Here is a 19514-nt window from a genome sequence, read left to right as displayed (position 1 = left end):
TTCCACCCTAAAATGAGGCCAAATTTGGCCCAACTATGTCATCAAAGTCCAAATGCTACTCTTGTCACTACCAGAGTTGGTTGAGCTTCCACTATTTCCGCATTGGCAAATTTTGTTTTGATTCATATCAGTTCCTGGAATATAAGGTCTGAAGTTGTTTAAAAAATTAAGTGGCTATATAATGAAGAATTACATCTTCCATTCCCATCTGCATTCCAAACCAAATATTTGCAAAAACAGAAAACAAGCAGTCATTGCATTTCAGGTTTTCCTTCATATTATGCTCTTTGAAGCATGGAAAGATAACCATGTACCCCATATCTTGTTCAATTGTATACAATTTGCTTCAAATTGTTGTATCAATTTTTAATTATGCTGCATTTTGGATTGGATCTAAGGAATATAAAATGATAATTTAGTATGAGTTTTTTGATTCTGTAAATGTGTTCCAGTATCACTTTACATATAAATTGAGGAGCTATCTTATCAATAGGAAATATAAAGTATTTATTTATTTTCTCATATTCTGTTCTGAGACCTTAGTGTCAGAATTGATAGAACTCTTAGATTCTTTGTCTCAGCTTGGCAAATATTTTTAACCTAAGTAAAATCCATCTCAGGCTTTTAGGCAGAGTCCACCACAGACAATGCTCAGTCATATTTTTTTCTGAATGTAATAAAATTCTATCAGCAATCCAAGTTTCTATCGCTACCAATAGATGATACAAGCAACAGAATAATCAAGGAAGCACAGACTTCATGCTACTGAAAACTTCTTCTGTCTTCTTTATTCACTGGAGCATCCTATATGCCTAACATTCTATGTACTTGTTGAATGATAAAGCACCAAGCCATGATTTTTCATTCATTTTTTGCTGCCCTCATCATAATTATGAATGTGCCATCTCTTTAAATTATGAGTTTTATTGAGTTGTTCCTTTCTTTTTCAGTTTTTTTCTGATATTGTCTATGATATTATATTAGAGATATTTAATAATATTAGAATGGGACAGGGCCTAATGGCTATGCGGTGATTATCATTCAAAAAAAGAATACTTAGAGGTTGCCTTATTTAAACATGAGGCCCCAAAGTCTAAACAGCTGAGACTGTAGATCTTCTTTTGTTGTCCTCAAAAGATACTCACCAACATAAAAATTTCCAAAAATCTAGAGTGTTAGACTCTTGAAGCTCCATGGAACAACCTAACCATTATATGTTTGAATTTCCATCAATATTTAGTACCATGCTGTTTTCCATATTTAAAATTTTTACATGTGATCTGTCATATAGATCTCAAATTATAGGCAAGTATGAAATAATAATTATTATGATCATCTCTTTTCTGCACAGTGACTAGAGGATGAAGGAGGCAGAAAGAAAACATGAGGAAAAATTAGGGGAAATACTGTAGCAGGCCAGGTGAAGGACATTTGTGTTGTGGATTGTTTACATTCCACTGTATAGAATGAACTAATTATATTTAGGTTGCAATGGTAAAAGAATCAAGAAGGGGATTAAAGAAAAGAAGAATCAATGATGCTTCCAAAATTACAGATTTTATCTACTGAACAAATTGTGGTAACATTTACAGACATGGAGATACTAGTGAGATAGATTGTAAAAATAGATGTTGCAACTTCTCTCCTTATAATGAGGCATCTAAATATCAGTCCTTGAGTTTGAATCTGTCATATAACTTGTTCCAGACAATGGAACACTGGCTAATGTGACAAAATAGAGACTTGACAAGCAGTTATAAATTTGATCTCTTCTCTCACTAAACATTGAACCTCTTCTGCCACCTTGGGAACAAGTCTGGAATACACTGCTGAATGATGAGAAATCACATGGAGAGAGTGTCCAGTTAATACCCATCTTAGTCGAAATCTTCATGAACCATCTATAGATGCTGATCTTCACCGATGGCAGACACCTGAGCCAATCAGATGAGATCTACCTAGGTGGTTCAAGACGAATTGCAAACCTGCAGAACTGTTAGCTAAGTGAATAGTTGTTTTAAACCACAATGTTTGTGGATTGTATTATTTACCGGTTATTATACAAAGAAATGTAACATATTTAGTAACTTAAAACAATATACATTATTATTTCACAGTTTTCATGGGTCAGATATTTGGACATTACTTAGTGTGGTCCTTTGCTACAGGGCTCTGAAAGTTACAATCGAGCAATAGTCAGGCTGTATTTTCAGCTGAAGGTTTGGCTAGAAAAAAGTCTCCTTTAAAGCACCCAGGGTTCACCCACTACCTCTGAGGTTCACCCAGAGGTTCTAGAAGTGTCCACAATATCTTGCCACGTATGATTTCCCTATAAACTCATGAGGGAGAACTTCTAGAGTGGGTGAATATACCAGCAAACAAGAATCTTATGAAGAGTAAGGTAATAAAGTAAATGACATTACATCACTCTTATTGTATTTTGTTGGTTAGAATCAGGTCCCACATTCATGAGGAAGAAAATATGCAGCATATGAATTCAGAAAATTCTTTGCCCATGGGGTGATTTTTTACACTGGAGAAGTTAATTGATACATCCTGGTAAAAAACAGTTCCATATATGAAGATATGATATTATGACTCAGAGAACAGATTCTGAATCTAGACTGCTTGAGTTTATACCAAAAATTTGCCACATAGCTATGTGATATTGAATAATTGATCTAATTTCATCATTAACTCCATAAACAACTACAATTTTAAGAAATTTGTAAATGTTTTATTTGTGGGTATCTTTATTAAAAAGAGCAACAAATGGGTAACAATCAAACTGATATCTTTTGTCCATATCATAAAAAATAAAACTGAAATAAGTTGTTTATCTGTCATAACTTTAACAAAATACAATTTAATTTACCAGTGTGGAAAATTAAAGAAAATATCTATCAGCACCGTAAAAAGGGAAAGTATAACAAGGGAAAGTGGTGCTACTGCCTCAAGCAATTTTGAGTGACATAAATATTGAAACCACGGAAATATTATCCATAACTTGGGTTCCTTACTATAAGTGTTTATACTATACTGCCATAGTCTGCTAGGATTCTCTTCATGGTTTTTCTACAAAACAAAAAATAGGAAACATAAAATTTAAATAGGTTTCTACTTAAAATAGCTCTTTATTTGTAACATCAAAAATGGCAGGATATAATTGCTAATAGAATAAACATTCTGATGTTAACAAAGTAATATTTAAAATTTTATACTTCTGTTTATACCAGAAAGTATTATCCATAAATACTTTTATGCTGCACATATTATTTACCCATCTGACTTATAACATATATTATTTACTTAATTTATATGCTATATTATCAATTTAGGCTGAGCATTAAGTTGTGAATGTTAAAAGAACATAAAAAATGAAGCATTATTATTTCTACATTTTTATTTTCAACATTTCAGTAATTTAAGACTGTATCAGAACAGGCTTGACATTTCATAATTTTAGGGGAATAATTCACTCATTATATATGAGCAGAAAGTTGTAGAAACACAACTACATCACTTTACAATATGTATGCCAAGTCTGTGGCATTATAGGGTTTGGTAATTTGATATCTGCTACTTTTTTTTTTCCTGTTGCTTTTAATACACTGAGTTCTTTTATATTTCTTGAATTTTTCTGAAGCTATATATATATATATTTTTTTCTTTATAGTAATGTGTTACTTGCTTATCCAAAAAAGTCACCTAGTATTCATTGCCCTATACTCTCAATGGTTCAGGAGGGGTGACAGGAACAGGAAAGACAGTAGAATAAATCAGACATAACATTCCTGTGCTCATATATGGATACATACCACATCATATGCAAACATAAGAATGGGATCCTAGTTTGAATAAATTATACTCCAAGTTTAATATGTAACATGTTCAATATGTTATACTCAACTGTCATGTGTATCTAAAAAGAATAAATAAATTAAAAAAAAAAATATATATATATATATATATATATATATATATATATATGTTAATGAAAATGTTAGCTAAGTTGAACTCTTTTTTAAAAAAAATGATGAAAAAGACTGTTGTTACTAAGCAAATATACCTTCATTTAGGTCACTGCAAACTTCTGAGTTAGAAAAAGTATCTTGTAGGATCATTAAAATGCTAAGATGTAAGAAAGAAAAGCACAGAGTATTAAGCATAATGATCTGCACCTGGTTTCAATCATGGCTCTCTTCCTAAGCATCAACCATTTTGGAATACAAATTTCAGTGCTTGCACAGCTGGAATATAATGCCACTTTCCAGATAGTGGAAAGTCATTAAGAGCACACAAATAGACCACAATATGATTTTGTAAGACTGAGCTATGACATTTACTGAGGGATAGGTTTGTGTGAAAATTTTTGGTTTATTTAGCACTACTTTTCTCAAACAGCTTAAAAGTAAATATAGAGAAGATCATTTTATTGCCTGTCTGGGTCTAATTTACAAGGAGTCTATAAATACAAGAGTGATTACCATCTAATGTGGAAGCTGCTGCTGTTGTCCGAAAATATGCCTCCCAACATGGCTCCAAAGGGTGGAAATTCTGCTAGCAAGGGGACAGACTTGATTTTCCACTTATCTTTTAATGACTTCCTGCAGGCCAAAACTAGGAGCCAGAATCCTATGAACATCTGTTTGTTGGTATGGGTCTTATTTAGAACCCCAGCACTAGGTAATTATTCATTATTTGTTGGCATTAGGATTGTTCGGTGCATAATGTTTTGCAACAGTTAAGCTATAATAAATAAAGGAATAAACAAAACTCTTCTCCTAAATACTCATTTATACAGAGCATCAACAAAACAAACGGTAGAGCTTCTAACAATTTATTGCTAGATAGTCACTGCTTAAAATTCACATTTATCATTAACAAATGCAAGGAAAGAAAACTTAGTGTTTTCATTTTAAATCAAATCTGATATTTTAATGAACAAGAGCACTTCGTATTTAAATTTATGCTGATATGTAACTCATTCTGTGGAGTATTTTATCCTCCTAATACTTATTTTTGAGATGACATGATTTCACTAATGAATAATGATTTTTCGACTCAGAAAAACATAGGTTTCAAACCTAGCTTGACACTAGAAATCTTAGGAAAAATCACTTTTCTGAATCTATTTATTCCTGTATTATGTGGAGATAATCTTATTTATCTCATAAGGTTTTGATGGAGAATAAGATAATAGACATGAAGTAATGTACACTGAGGTCTTAATAATTCATTATTTTCTCCCTAAATTCTCCCATTGCTTACTTTAAAGTATTCGGTTTTAAGCACAAATCATTGCTAATCAAATAATGGCCAGCATTGAAAGACAACTCAATTTCCGTCAATTTTATGAGTTTTGTGAACCAACTATGTAAAAGAAATATGAGGCACTTTAAATGTAAGAGTTAGTTAATATTTATGATAGTGTAAAAAAAAAATGTTCCCCAAAGATAGCAGGTCCTAATCCTCAGAACCTCTGAGTAGTAGATTATCTAACAAAAATATTTGATTGAGGATACTGAGAAGAATATTCTCGATAGGCAGATGGGTCTATATCTATAATGTCTATAATCACACATCCAGTAAGGAGAGGGAGAGCTTATGCAGACAGAAGAGTAGATACACATGGGCAAGAGGTCTGTTTGTCCAAGAAGCCATTAGTGTAATAGGCTGCAGGCCAAGCTTGAAGAGATAAGAAAAAACTTCCCTTTTACAGCCCACAGAGGGAGTACGCTTCTGCTGACATCTGGTGATGAATTTGAACTTAAAGCATCTAGAAATTTAAAAGAATATATTTCTCTTGGTTTACTCCATCAGGTTTGTGGCAATTAATTACAAAAGACTTCATAAACTACTACAGTATAGCCAGGTGTGCTGTTGCACTGCACATCTGTAATTCCAGCAACTGGTGGCGAAGGCAGGAGGATCACAAGTGTGAGGCCAGTTTCAGAAACACTTAGCAATATCCTCAGCAATTTAGCAAAATTGTGTCTCAGGATAAAAAAAAAAAATTAAAAATAACTGGGGATGTAGCTGGGTGGTAAAGCATTCCTGGTTTCAATACCCACCACCCTAAAAAAAAAGAAAAAGAAAAGTAGAAAACTAATAGTGTTCTTAAGATTTGATCAATGGGATTAACTAGAAAAATGGTCTATGATATTGAAAGGATAATCCTAGAAGACCCAAGACATCTAGTATGAATGAGCCTCCATTGGGTCATAAATCACCATAAATGGGATACTTTGATGATCACTGAAATTTATAGAATTCAGAGAAAGATCATACTTGAAAGAGGAAGGTTCATACTTGAAATCAAAAGATGGTTAAAAAGTCATATCAGCACTAATGTTGATGTTTTTTAATATGTGAAGATCTGCCACAGAGACAGTGGAACTGTGTGGGGAGAAATTTAATTTTGAGACCAAGAGAAAAGAACATAATATAAACATCTCCGGGGAACTGTAGTGAAGTATTTGCACAGATAAATATATTAACAAGTAGAAATATATTAAGCTGAAGAAATATATTGATAAATGTTCTTTAGTATCTGAACCTTATAATCTCTATATAGAGATATCTGTTAATTCTCTTCCTGTAGTAAATCTGTCCTAAAAGAGAAAAGTCCCTTGGCTGGTTCTAGGCATGCTCTGTGATACAAAGAGCAGTCAGAGTGCAGGCTGGGGCAGGACACAGAACGAGTTTAGTTGTAATGGATAATGAAAGTCCTGAAGAAAGCAAAGCGGAGAGGTCTAAGAACTATCATACCATGGGAAGATCTTGTAAATGTCCCATCACTCTCAAGTAGAGAAAAATTGAAGACTTAGCAGAACCACATTATTTTTGATGTATATGTTAGTAGTTTTGTTGATGATATTGCTGTGTACTAAATATGAATAGATTATAATATTCTTATATTAGCTTTATATAAAATTATACTTATTTTATTGCTTTGTGTAAGGTTTATTTTATGGAAAGTGAGCACTTGCATTATTTTCCCTGAGTAAAGGTACATATTAAGGTAGTTTAAAGTATTAAAATAAATTTTAAAGGAATAGTAGTATAACAGTATTTTAAAGGAATATGTATATATGCATATATATATATATATATATATATATATATATATATATACACACATATACATACAAATGCAAGACAAAATTAACTGTCTAGAGAAAGAGAGTACACACTAACATTTTGAATCCCAGCATTTGCAGTTTAGAGACATTACTCTTTAGTGATAATATCTCAACCAGTTTTATTTATTTCTAATCATTTTTATAATTTTTTAGTATTAAATAATACCTTTATTTATTTTTATGTGGTGCTGAGGATTGAACCCAGTGGCTCACATGTGCTAGGCAAAAGCTCTGCCACTGAGCCATAATCCCAGCCCTCTTTCTAATTTTGGAAGGAGACAACTCATATATGGGGAGGAATATCCACAGAGATCTAGATACATTGAAAGCACAGCCTTTGGGAGAAAGTAGAGATATCAACACTTGAATATTGGTGAGGCCTCTGGGAATAACAGAAAATAGGGATTTGCAGAAATATTAAAATGGTCTTATAAGGCAAGCCAAAGAGTATAAAAGCAATGGATGTATGATGAATTAAAGGAGAAAAAACTGGAAGCAGAGTAACTACAGAAGACAAATGATCCTAATACTAAGAAACAATTTTGATGAGAGAATATGCAAGTATGAAATTAAAATAATAGCAATCACACACATGCACACACACACACAGGCGCACACACACATATTGAGTGCATGGGGCTCATTTGAGGATTCTGTGCATTTTTATACAAAATGAGGTATCACATTCATGTCCTCATTTTTCCATCAGTACAATTCCTGATCTGATTATTAAGATAATGTTTAGGTTTCTTAATTTGAGTATATCAAGTGTTTATAATAGTAATGATTTAAACCTCAGTAATATACAAGGAAATGGACATCTGAATGACAATCTATACAAAGAAAAAACTGAAACTTTCCTTTTTCTTGATAAGGTTAGAGAATTGTCTAGAATAAAGGCAATCAGTCAGTACTTAGGAAATATTGTGCTGCAGATGGTATTCAGTAGAAACATCAAATATTAACCCAATCAGCGACGGAATGAAAAGTCTGTCTCTTCTAAAACCAGGAAGACTGATAAACGTATGTAATTAGATTTAAGTCATATTTTCATGACTGTAAATACATTGCCATTGAATAGACCTTTGTATAAAAGAATAACACAAAGAGATATGATCACTGGTATTCAATAGCAATTACAAAAAAAGTATTAAAAAATAGAAGTGATTCATAAAATGTGTAGCATGAAATTCATCATTCTGATTTAAAAGTATTTTAATAATTCATATACACATCACATAGAGTACCTGTATAAAAATCATTATAATTAAGTGATACTCTTCCAAATTACAATATTTGCAGGAAAAAAAAAAAACAATGTGCTTTGAAAGTTAAAAATATTGCCTAAAGGAAACTACATGTAAGCCTTTTAGAATAACTGTTCAGACAAAAGAATTTAAAATTTACTTTTATTTGTCACAGAAGTACAATATAGGAAGAAGTAGCTGGATTTATTGGTTTGACTAATAATAATTTGCTTTACCCTTACACAAGAATATTTTAAACAACTCATCCAATAAAGTTTGGAGTTGATATTTTAGTTTAAGATATCATCTGTATAATTATATGTCTTATGGCAGCATTAAAAATAATGTTAAAATTAAAATGACAGTTTTCACATTAGAATGTTTGTACCTTCTTTAATATAACAGCAGCTTTCAAATATTAATATTATTATTTAAAATATTAAAGTTTCCATGAAATAGATCAAGGGAAATTCAGAATCAGAAGCTATTTTCAGTTGTCACTGCCCTAGAGACTATTAAAATGACTTTCCAGTGACAGATAAAATTGCATTCGTTGTTTTAATAAAATATTTTTAATATCAACAATATAAGTTAATGTCAAATATTGCAGATGAAGTTTTCACACTTGAATTGGCATTCATGAAAGGGAAATGTCAACATCTCTAGAGTTTTTGTGGTTTAGCTTTATTTGCTTCTGCTGTACCCTCCAATGACATCCTCACATGCATTTTTTTTTATGTGTTTGGATGGGTCTAAACAAAATGTTTTGCTAAAACTAGATACACCAAAAAATTGATGTTTCCTTATGCAAAACAAGTTGAGGGTAGACTTTTGATTCTACTGATTAATTATGGCATGAAAGAGGCTCCTTCCTCCCTGACCTTCTTTCTCACATTCTAAGGCATCAGCAGATCTCTCCTCATGCTTACAAGGGAAAAGCTGATACTTAAAGCTTGCACAACAATGTCCCAAAGCAGGAGAGGTGTAATAAAGAAGTCCTCATATTTATTGTATTGTAAATCATTTCTTCATTGTTAGAGCTGGGCTGAATATAAGTCTGGGAATGAGATTATTTGGGATTTTCAAACTGTGGAAGGCAGAGTTCCCTCAATAGGAAAAACATTGCAGTGAATTGACTATGGAGAAAATAATGAAGAAAATACCATATTTACTATGTGTCTTACTAAATGCTTCCATGATCTGAGGAAGTGACTTGATAAATATCAGATTAAATTAGACTCAACAGATTTCCTAAATTAGGCTCAACAGGTTTCCTAAATTGGGGCTTTATAATCTCAACAGAGACTTCTCTTGCAAGTATGTCCACCTTTTCCAAATTAATTTTATTATCACCCCAAATTCTCCCTTACCAAATAGGATTAGTGGTTCACTTGAGAAGACTATCAAAAAATCCTGAAATAAATTCATCTTTTGTTTGAACAAAGTAAAAGAGAAGTATTATTACTATTATACTGTGATGCAATATACTTTAATTCAGGTAATATAATAATATTTTTAAAATTTCAAAGTAAAGTTTATTCATTTCCAAGGGACAAATTTCCTCAAGAAAAAAATGAGAAGAGGTAATAATGAAAGAATACCAAGACACAAAGGATTTGAAGAACAAGAAAGAAAGAGCAGCTACTTGCTATTCTTTCACGATTTCTAAATAGTTTTATATTCTCTCTCTTCCCTATTCTCTTTCTCAAACACAGGCACATTCACATTCACTCCATATCCACATATTCTTTCCTCTCCCTCTGCTCCTTTCTATAACTTCTCTTTGCAGGCTGTTTTCAGGATTCTCATCCTTTCCCACATGGCACATGAAGACTACCCAGAATCTGCTTCAGTTAAAAAAAAAAAAGTGGTCATAATTTAATTATATATGATGGATTATTGTTCTTTGTTGTTTATGTTCTAGTTTTGTAGGGAGAGTGAGATACTCTAGTAATAATAGCGGTCAAAATATGAAATTGGGATATATGGATGCAAATACAGAAAATAAATTCTGAGATCAAAAATTTATATGATGCACTGTTCTTATAATATCAACTTGAACACTGTTTTTAAGTCTTTTTTCCATATTGAATGAAAAACATAGAATGTCAGGAAACATGATTTAAAAACTGATAAGGATTGATAGGGGGAAATCTAAACTAAAGTAAGTCATTTATAAAGCAAGCAAAAAAATTAATAAATACCAATGTTGTAAGAGATTTTTTAATCTCTTGGACTTAGTCTTCTCCAGAGAACAGAGCAAACCATAGTTAGCTCTGTATATCTTTAGCAAAATAAGTAGCTACAGGAATTTTATTTTTTAGTTTTACTGGTATAATATACAGATATTAATCAATATTTTTAGATGTTGACACTCTACTGTCTGTAAAAGTCTATAGGCTTTACTTATCTGTGTAATTATCACCATGTGGAAACTTCTAAAAGAAAAATGGTACAATGCACACAATGCCTTTCTACCAAGTGCACACAGTGAAGTTCTAATTATAAAGTCATCAAGGACATTGGTTCTCTACTTAGACACCAATTACTCACAGATTACTTTATAGGCTACCCAGTAATTGTATACATACACACATATACACGCAAACACACACACACACACACACAATTCCAACTGTCATTTTGTCATATAAATTATAAAAAATTAAACACCTTTTTTTTGTTGGCATTTATACAGAGAAAAAATATCTTCCAAGCAATGTCTCCCTGAGATTGTTTTGTAACAATCCTTTGCATATTTTGCAAAATTAAAGCTATTCTTGCTAGAATGTAGTTAACAGACCTCTCCTCCATGCCTACCTTCTGCTTTAACTTTCTGCCATTTAGGATTTTATACACAAAACATGCCAACTAATCAATATACACTCTGAGTAACATTTTCTGGTTGATAAGAAAGATATTATTGAAAATAAAGCGAATTTCTCCCTCATTTTATTAATAAAGCTATTTGGCAAATAGCTTTATTAGCTATTTGCCAAATTAAATTAATGATGTTTAGACAACACATCTATAAATGTCAAAAATTTTATATATGAAACATGCAATAATGCTTTCAGCTTAAATCTGCTGTTGTATTTTATGTCATATCAAATGAATCACATTAATATATTTTGATGAATCTATATAGTTCTATATTTTCTTCTATCTAGATATATATTACCCTAATTACTCAGCATTTAAAGACTTCAAATAATTTCTTTAATTAAATGCTTGACACTAATTAAGATTCCTGGACGTCTTTTAATGAGTTTTCAAAGACAAATATAATGAAGAACAAATGAATTAAATATTTTTTCCAGGATTATAATTGAGTCACAATGTGCTGATAATTCTTCAAAACCTATGTGTCCCTTCAAATTTTTGGAAAATGCACCAATTGCTTTACCATGATACTAACTCTAAATTGAGATTTTGGAACCATGATACTTGAAGAGATAAGAAAAAGATTCCCCTCTACAGAGGGAGTACACTTCTGCTGACATCTGATGATGAATTTGGACTTAGAGCACATAGAAATTCAAAAGAATATATTTCTCTTGGTTTACTCCATCAGGACATTTTGATATTTTTTCATACATACATAACATTCTCTGAGGTCCACTTTGAGAGAGCGTATGTAATCAGTGAATCCTCAATGCCAAGATCTATTCTTCCTTGGACTCTCAAAACTTAGTCTATTATAGCAAGCGTGCTCATAAATATTTACGAAAAGAATATGTAAATAAATGTCATGACATTTCTTGTCAGTCAATTTTCCCCAGCAAAGAAGAACCTGTGTCCCATCGAATTCCTCCCCTAATGAGAATGGAGGCCTGAGTAGACTAAGCACTGGCATACGTTGTAAGCAATATCATATTTCATAATTATAGACAAGCCCACACTGATCATAACAGTGAAATGGAAAAATTCTAGTCACGCCCTCCCCATCCCCCTCTCCTCACAATGTCTTATATATACTTTTTCTACTTAACATTTTCAGAAAATTAGAGAGAAATACACGAGTATTAAAAGGTTTGAAATGTTTATATTGCTGTGAGGACTAATTACATTTTGCATATGATCTAAGTTGATATTACTATAAACTACATGTGACTTTTGACTTTTTCTAAACATTTTTGTTTGCTTTATCTGTAGACTTCTGAAAATACTAATAGAAAGGTTACTTATGCCTTCTTGCTAATGTTACTCAAAATAAGAACTTAAGTACCAAAGATGATTAATATGAGACAATGAACTTCCAGCTGTCAAATTATTTTTAAACGTATTCATTATTTTTCTGAAGTACAACTTTAACTAGGCATAATGCGTTTTTATTTGCTAAACCCTCATGATTTCTCAGTTGCTTCCCATCTCACACAAAATAAAAACTAAATAAAACCTATTTTTAGGTATGGCAATATGTATTCTGTCCTGGACTAGCTCTCTGATTTTATTGTCTGCAATAACAACCTAATATTTCTCTAAAGTTTACACAGAGAACTTCTTGCTATCCCTGGACCACAGTGACCACACTTCTGCCCCAGACCCCTGCCATTTCCCCCTCCACTATCTTCAGGTGTCTGTCCACATGTACTACCACATAAGAGAAAGCCTGAGCTGCTGATGTGAAACAGCAACAATCCCCATCTTACCTTTCCCTCTCATCTGTTGTGGTGATACTTATCACCGCCTGATATGATCTAGTTTTGGTTGTTGTTATTGTTATTTTCTTTCCCCTTCCAAAATTACATTTAAACTCTATGAGGTCAAAGATTTTTTTTTCTTACTACAGTATTCTATGCATCATGCCTCCATCTGCAACAATCAGTACTAGAGGTTCAATATATGTTTACCATTTTAAAAGCTGGAATAAATAATTGCTTATCCAGAAGGTAAGACAGCTGTCATTTATGAAGTTGTCCTCTGGGTGTGCTATCATTCAGAGCATTGTGTGTACAAGTTGAAGGGATTTTATTAAGAGAATTAGAGTGATTTAAATGATCATTTCACTCCAAATTATATTTAACTTTCAATTAGAAAGTCACTACTTAGATGAGAGAGATATCTATTTTAATGTTCTCTTTTGCTTTATTAAGAAATTATTTAAGCAAATAAACAAGCCATCAAACTTAATGAACTTATTCTACCAGACAGAATGTTGAAAGTAATTAAGATATTTTATGAACTAGTTTTATAACTACCCTTGAACAATTATTTGTACTCTATTTTCATAAAGTTGTTTGTAAAATTTGATTGCCTTTCATCTTATTAAAAAGATCATGAGACTTTTTTTCAAAATCAGAATGTTATAGCATGATATGATATTAAAAATCAGAGACACAATTCTACCCCAGAACTTGGAGAAAATTTAACAAAGTTGAGTCATATATAATGACTGTCTTTAGAAAAATATGCTAATTGTTGGGTCCTAAGATATAGTTATATAAGAGTAATAAATTCTGATGTGATATTGTTGATTAGGGTGACTATAGAAAACAATAATGTACTGTATAATTCAGAAATCTAGGAGAAAATATTTTAAATGTTTTCACCATAAAGAAATGATACATGTTTGAGTACAAACGTCTACTTAGCCTGATTTTAACATTATACAGCATATACATTGCTCCACGTTACTCATGATGTTATCACAAGTTACTCCTTACTTTTGTACAATTTTTATATGTCATTTTTAAAAAGCAGAAGAAAAGTAGACAGTACTCTGAGATTGGGATTGGGGTTCCATAGTAAGAGATCTGAATGGAGTTCTCATTAAGATCACGTTTGCTAAGGACTAGTATCTCCAAGTTAGTGTAGTATCTGAGTGACTGTGCCTAGTGGCTTCTAACTTCAACTGGACACTATGTCAGTCTGTATGTGGGAACAAACCCTTGTGTTTATATATAACACCAAAAAGACCTCCACTTTCTTGTGCTCTGAATATTGGTACCCACCTAAATGTCATCTGTCAAAATGTAATCTTCAATATGACAGCGTTAAGAGGTGGGACCTTCAGGAACTTTCCTTGTGTATAGGATTACTGACCTCATAAAAGAGTCTTATGGAAGTTGTTGGCCTTTTCTGTACTTCTGCATAAGGACAACAAATAGTAAAACATGTATGAGGTTTTGACCAGACACTGAATCTACTGACATGTTGATACCTTGATCTTAGGCTTCCAAGCCTCTAGAAATGAGAAAAAAAAATTCTATTGCTTATAGAATAGACTAATGAACTAACAATAAGAATAGAATAAGCAGTAGGAATGGACTAAGACATTCTTCAACGTGAATTTTCTTCTCATAAATGTGGACAGCCACCTGTCTGGAGGAAAAAAAATAAAACTTGCCTATCCATCAGGGGGGTTCCAAGATATTGAAGTAAAAGAAGTCTAAATACCACTTAATTTCCTCCAAAGAGGCTACATGTTGCAAAAGTACATGTAACCTAATGTTTAGCACTGTTAATCTAGGAATATAGAAATGAGTAGTACCTTTTCATCCACACATGTATTTTATCTGTACCTTAGGAAAACTTGACTACTTCCTTTACAAAACTGGAAGTTCATTTCAGTGAATACTATGTGGAGAGACGGTGTGGGCTACAGTGAACAGCTGAAGCCTCATCTACAAGAAATAATGCAACTCTTAGATTGTCCAGTTATATCATCATGAAATATAATGCAGAAGTATAACCATAAATTAATTTTGTATAAGTAGCTACTATGTTTTGATATTTTGATTCAAATATTTCTAGGATTAAAATTTGGTTCAAAATCATGTATAAGAATGAAGATTAAAGTTTAGATCTGGCCTATTTAAAATTGACTAAAATACAATTTGAAATTATTCCTGTAGATTTTATATAATAAAAACTATTATAATTTTTAAAATCCTGCATACATTATAAAGGGGAAAAACCCCAAATTGCCTATTTTATTAAGTCACTTTTCAAGTAGGGTTAATATTAAATTTAAACAAAATTGTCTCTGAAAACCTTAAATTGTACAAGATTGCAGAAAATCCCTACAACTACTGAACAGCATCATGTTCAGTATTAAAATAATACAAAATATGCTTTAAAGATATCTATGGCACTCTTTTTCAGTGGAAAAGACATCTTAATTATTTTAATTTCAAGGTGAGCACAGTATCTTAAAATCTTAAATATCTCTGAAGGTAGAATGGAACAACTTCAAATTATAGGCAATAGAGTTATTCCCCAGTTATGTTTCATGGTAGAATTTAATTTTAGAGAATCTGTGCAGGAAAATAAGGAAACAAAAGACAGCTTTTAATATCACAGACTGAGGCTTCACTAATAACTAAATCTCACTAGAGATATTAAGCTGGCTTCCCTTGTGTGGTGCTATTACCGTGTTAAGCCATCCCAGTCCTCTTTATCAGCGATGTGCTCCCGGCACTGACTCAACTGCCATGCCTCTGTGACCTTCTTTTTGGAGTTATGTTTGAAGGACCCTATGGAGAGATTGTGACTGAACTGTTTTGTTGCTATCAAGTAGAGGTTATTCCTGCTGACTGGGTAAGTGCTTGCTTGTTTGATTTTCGCCTTTTGTTTTGTACCAGGCATGTGCTTAAGTACAGTTGAAGGTTGATTTGTCTAACATGTCAATTCCTCATTCCATTACTTGTGGAAAAGAGTCACAGTCAATGTCATTTGAAGACTATGAGGGTAAAATCATGATAGTTTCATCATCTGTCCAGGAATCTAAACATATTTAGTCATCAAGTGTTGAAGAAATATATTATTTTGGAAATATTTTCAATTAAACAGTGTGGATAAAGAATCTCTTGTAGCAATTGTTACTTCTGTGGGTATTTTTAGAAGGTATTACCAATGCAAATGTATATCATCTAAGTGTATTTTTCTACATTTAAATGTATTTTAAATGCCTCTTTGTAAAGTTAACCTTTTTTATTTTACCTTATCAGTTTTAATAAAGACATTAATTGAAAATATGGTCATTTGACTTTTTATTTTTGTACTGGGCATTGAGCCTAGAGGCATTTTACCACTGAGCTACATGCCCACCCCATTTTTTAAAAAAGTTCTTTTTTATATTGAGACAGGATTTCTCTAAATTGCTGAGGCTGGCTTCTAACTTGCAAAACTCATGCCTCAAACCTCCCGAGTTGGTGAGATTACAGCTGTGTGCCATGATGCCTGACTGATCACTTAACACTTGTGGAATGCTTGCCAGAGCTATGGTCTGTAGTTATTTATAATAATAAACTAAATATTTTGTAAAGGATACAGGATTATTATTTTGTAATAATAAAAGTAAATAAGAGTAAAATGTAACATTTGGATTTTAATGAATGAACATGAAATAAATGTCTGTTGTTTGATATATAGTAATCCCGCAATATCAACTTTCTCTTACTGATATTAAAATAATTCTAATCCTTTATATGATAAATTTCTTCACTGCCTAAAAATGGTTATCCCTTTTAAAAATTTATTTATTAATTCTAATTTGATATACATGACAGCAGAAAAAAATGGTTTTCTTTATTAAATATCTTTGCTCTACTAAATTGTTCTCTTTGCCCATTCTCAGCTCTTATGTTTGGTTTCTTAACATAATTTTTATGCAATTATGTGGGTATTTATTTACACAAGTTTCTAATCTACTTTGAACTTGGTAAAAATCATATTGAAATTTATTTCTTTCACAAATATTTGAGTTTCAACTATATAGGAATTAAAATTCCAAGCACTAGGAAGGCAGCAATTATGAGAACTGAATCCCTCCTTCAGGAACATTCTGTGTACAATTTATCAAGTATTTGTTATAAGTAAGAAACTATGGTAGCACTTTTGGTGCATTATCTCCTTTGATCCTCAGTGTTCATATTAAATCCCTTATTCATAGAATAGGAATTGAGGCTTCCAGAATCTCAGCTTGAATCTAGCTCACTCAGCCTATACCTGGCAAGGCTGAGTTGAATCCATTACTACCTGACTTCCAAGTCTCCACTTAAAATTTCTTCATTCTTCTTGTGGTTTCTCCAGACTCAATGACTCCTATATTTTGCAGTCTGCTTTTATTCATTACTTTTAGTTCAGTATAATTTATCAAGTTTTTAGAAATTTTGCATGCATGACAGTTTTTTAAAGCTACTTTGGTGCAACTATATAAAAACTGTAAAAGTAAGTTGTATCATATCAAGAATACTTGAAAAGATTGTAACAAATTATTACATTATCAATTTTGTAGCAAATAATTACTTTATCAATGTTTTCCACACTCAAAGCAAAAAGCAATATAGTATTAAATTGATTGCCCTGACCATCAAGGTAATCGTAAGACTTTATCCAATATAATTTACTCTTTCTTTAACAATTCTTATCTTTCAAAAATATAATTTAGTGAACATTTATGTATGAATGACAGGGCAAAATGGGCTATGTAGAAAGATATGTGTACTTCAACTCCAAACTATGCTTATTAACAAATTAAACCCAAACCTACCTTATTAAAAGAGTAACAGTGTTCAAACATATTCCAAAGTTGCTCACACTTTTGTTACCTCCTATCTTGAAACACTTTTCAGACCCCAATGATAAAAGGTAAAGCAATAGAACAACAATAATTGGATAAACTATGTTAGTTGTCCTCACTCCTGGATGAGAAGGGGAACTTAGGTGGTGTGGAAACTCACTGAGCTTGGGAAAACCAGGTATTGGGACAACTCTAGATCTCTAAATACTCTACCTAAGTACACCATGAATTATTTCCATATTACTGAACCAATTTCAGAGAGGCACTAAAGAAGTTCTTCCAGATTAATACTGTGGAGAATCCCAACCATCAAATCAGCATAGGCTCTGCTACCCTGAGAATCCTGAACATATCTAGGGGGTCTAGTCATTCTCTCAGAAGAATTTTGAGCCCATGAGAGAACAAAGTGAGACAGATCTTTTGAAGTACACAGTAGTGACTACAGAGTTGTCTCTATTGAATGGCACAAGCCTTCTACCTGCCATTTGCAATCCAGATAGATCATGAGACTGAAAAATATTTGATGTTGTGTAGCTTGAGTTCTCATAACTTTCAACTTTGAGCTCAAGAATTTTTTTTTTTCAAAAAGACAAACTTTGGCATAAAATTGTAGCTCTCAAGAGCTTTTCGTTATGGACCTATAAAAAGTTTGTTTTGAAGTTTTAAAAACTTATCTGTGATTTTTTGTTTGCCCATGTTATATATTCGCTTCTCCTGAGGTAATAGTTGATACTAGCTTTATAAATTAGGGATAATGAGTGAACAAAGCATTCAGAAATGAGCATTTCTGTTTATATTTTATTTCACTGCATCAGAGTCGGTAGCTGTAAATAACAAAAGGCAGCATAATTCACAAAAAATTAGTAAAAATTAAAATATTGACAGATTATTTAAACAAAAATTTGACCCAATAATTATATGAATGAATGTGAAATAAATTTATTTCTCATGTCTTTTACAGATTGGAAGGAAAAAATTATAATGCAGCCTGCAACACTAAAATCTTAATTCAGATCTATTTCTATAATTTAAATTCAAGATTTTTATTAGATTCCAAAAAACATCCAACTACTATAAGATGCTGTGATAGTTATTATATCTCAAGAGATGGCAATATTTAAAGACAAAAAAGCATATCTCAAATCTAGCATAACAAATGGTCATTTTAAAAATTAACCAAAGGTTTTTTTTGTTTTGTTTTGTTTTGTTGTAGAAAAAGGAGCAATACCCTGTTACAGGAGATACAATTTTGTAAAACTGGTAGCTTCTGTAGAGAATTTCCTTGAATGAAAAAGTGTGCTTTTCTTAGTATGTATGGGTAGCCAACTTTATGCCTATTTTACAAAGATAATTAGTAAACTTATTAGATAAGCCATCATTTTTTGTGATGCCAGGGATGAAACCCAGAGCCTCACACATAGTAGGTGCATGTTTTCTACCGCTGAGATATACTCCAGGCCCTAAACAGATAGAACATATGAAGACAATCTTTGATTTACTATGATTTAAGATTTCCCTGGATGTATGTGTCTTTGAAGTTCTGATGGAAACCTTGATCATTTTCATGAGATAAAATACCCTAAATTTGGAAATAAG

The sequence above is a fragment of the Marmota flaviventris genome, chromosome 12 (genome assembly GCF_047511675.1).
Source record: "Marmota flaviventris isolate mMarFla1 chromosome 12, mMarFla1.hap1, whole genome shotgun sequence".
Taxonomy (NCBI): Eukaryota; Metazoa; Chordata; class Mammalia; order Rodentia; family Sciuridae; genus Marmota; species Marmota flaviventris.
This window is presented reverse-complemented; position numbering follows the sequence as displayed.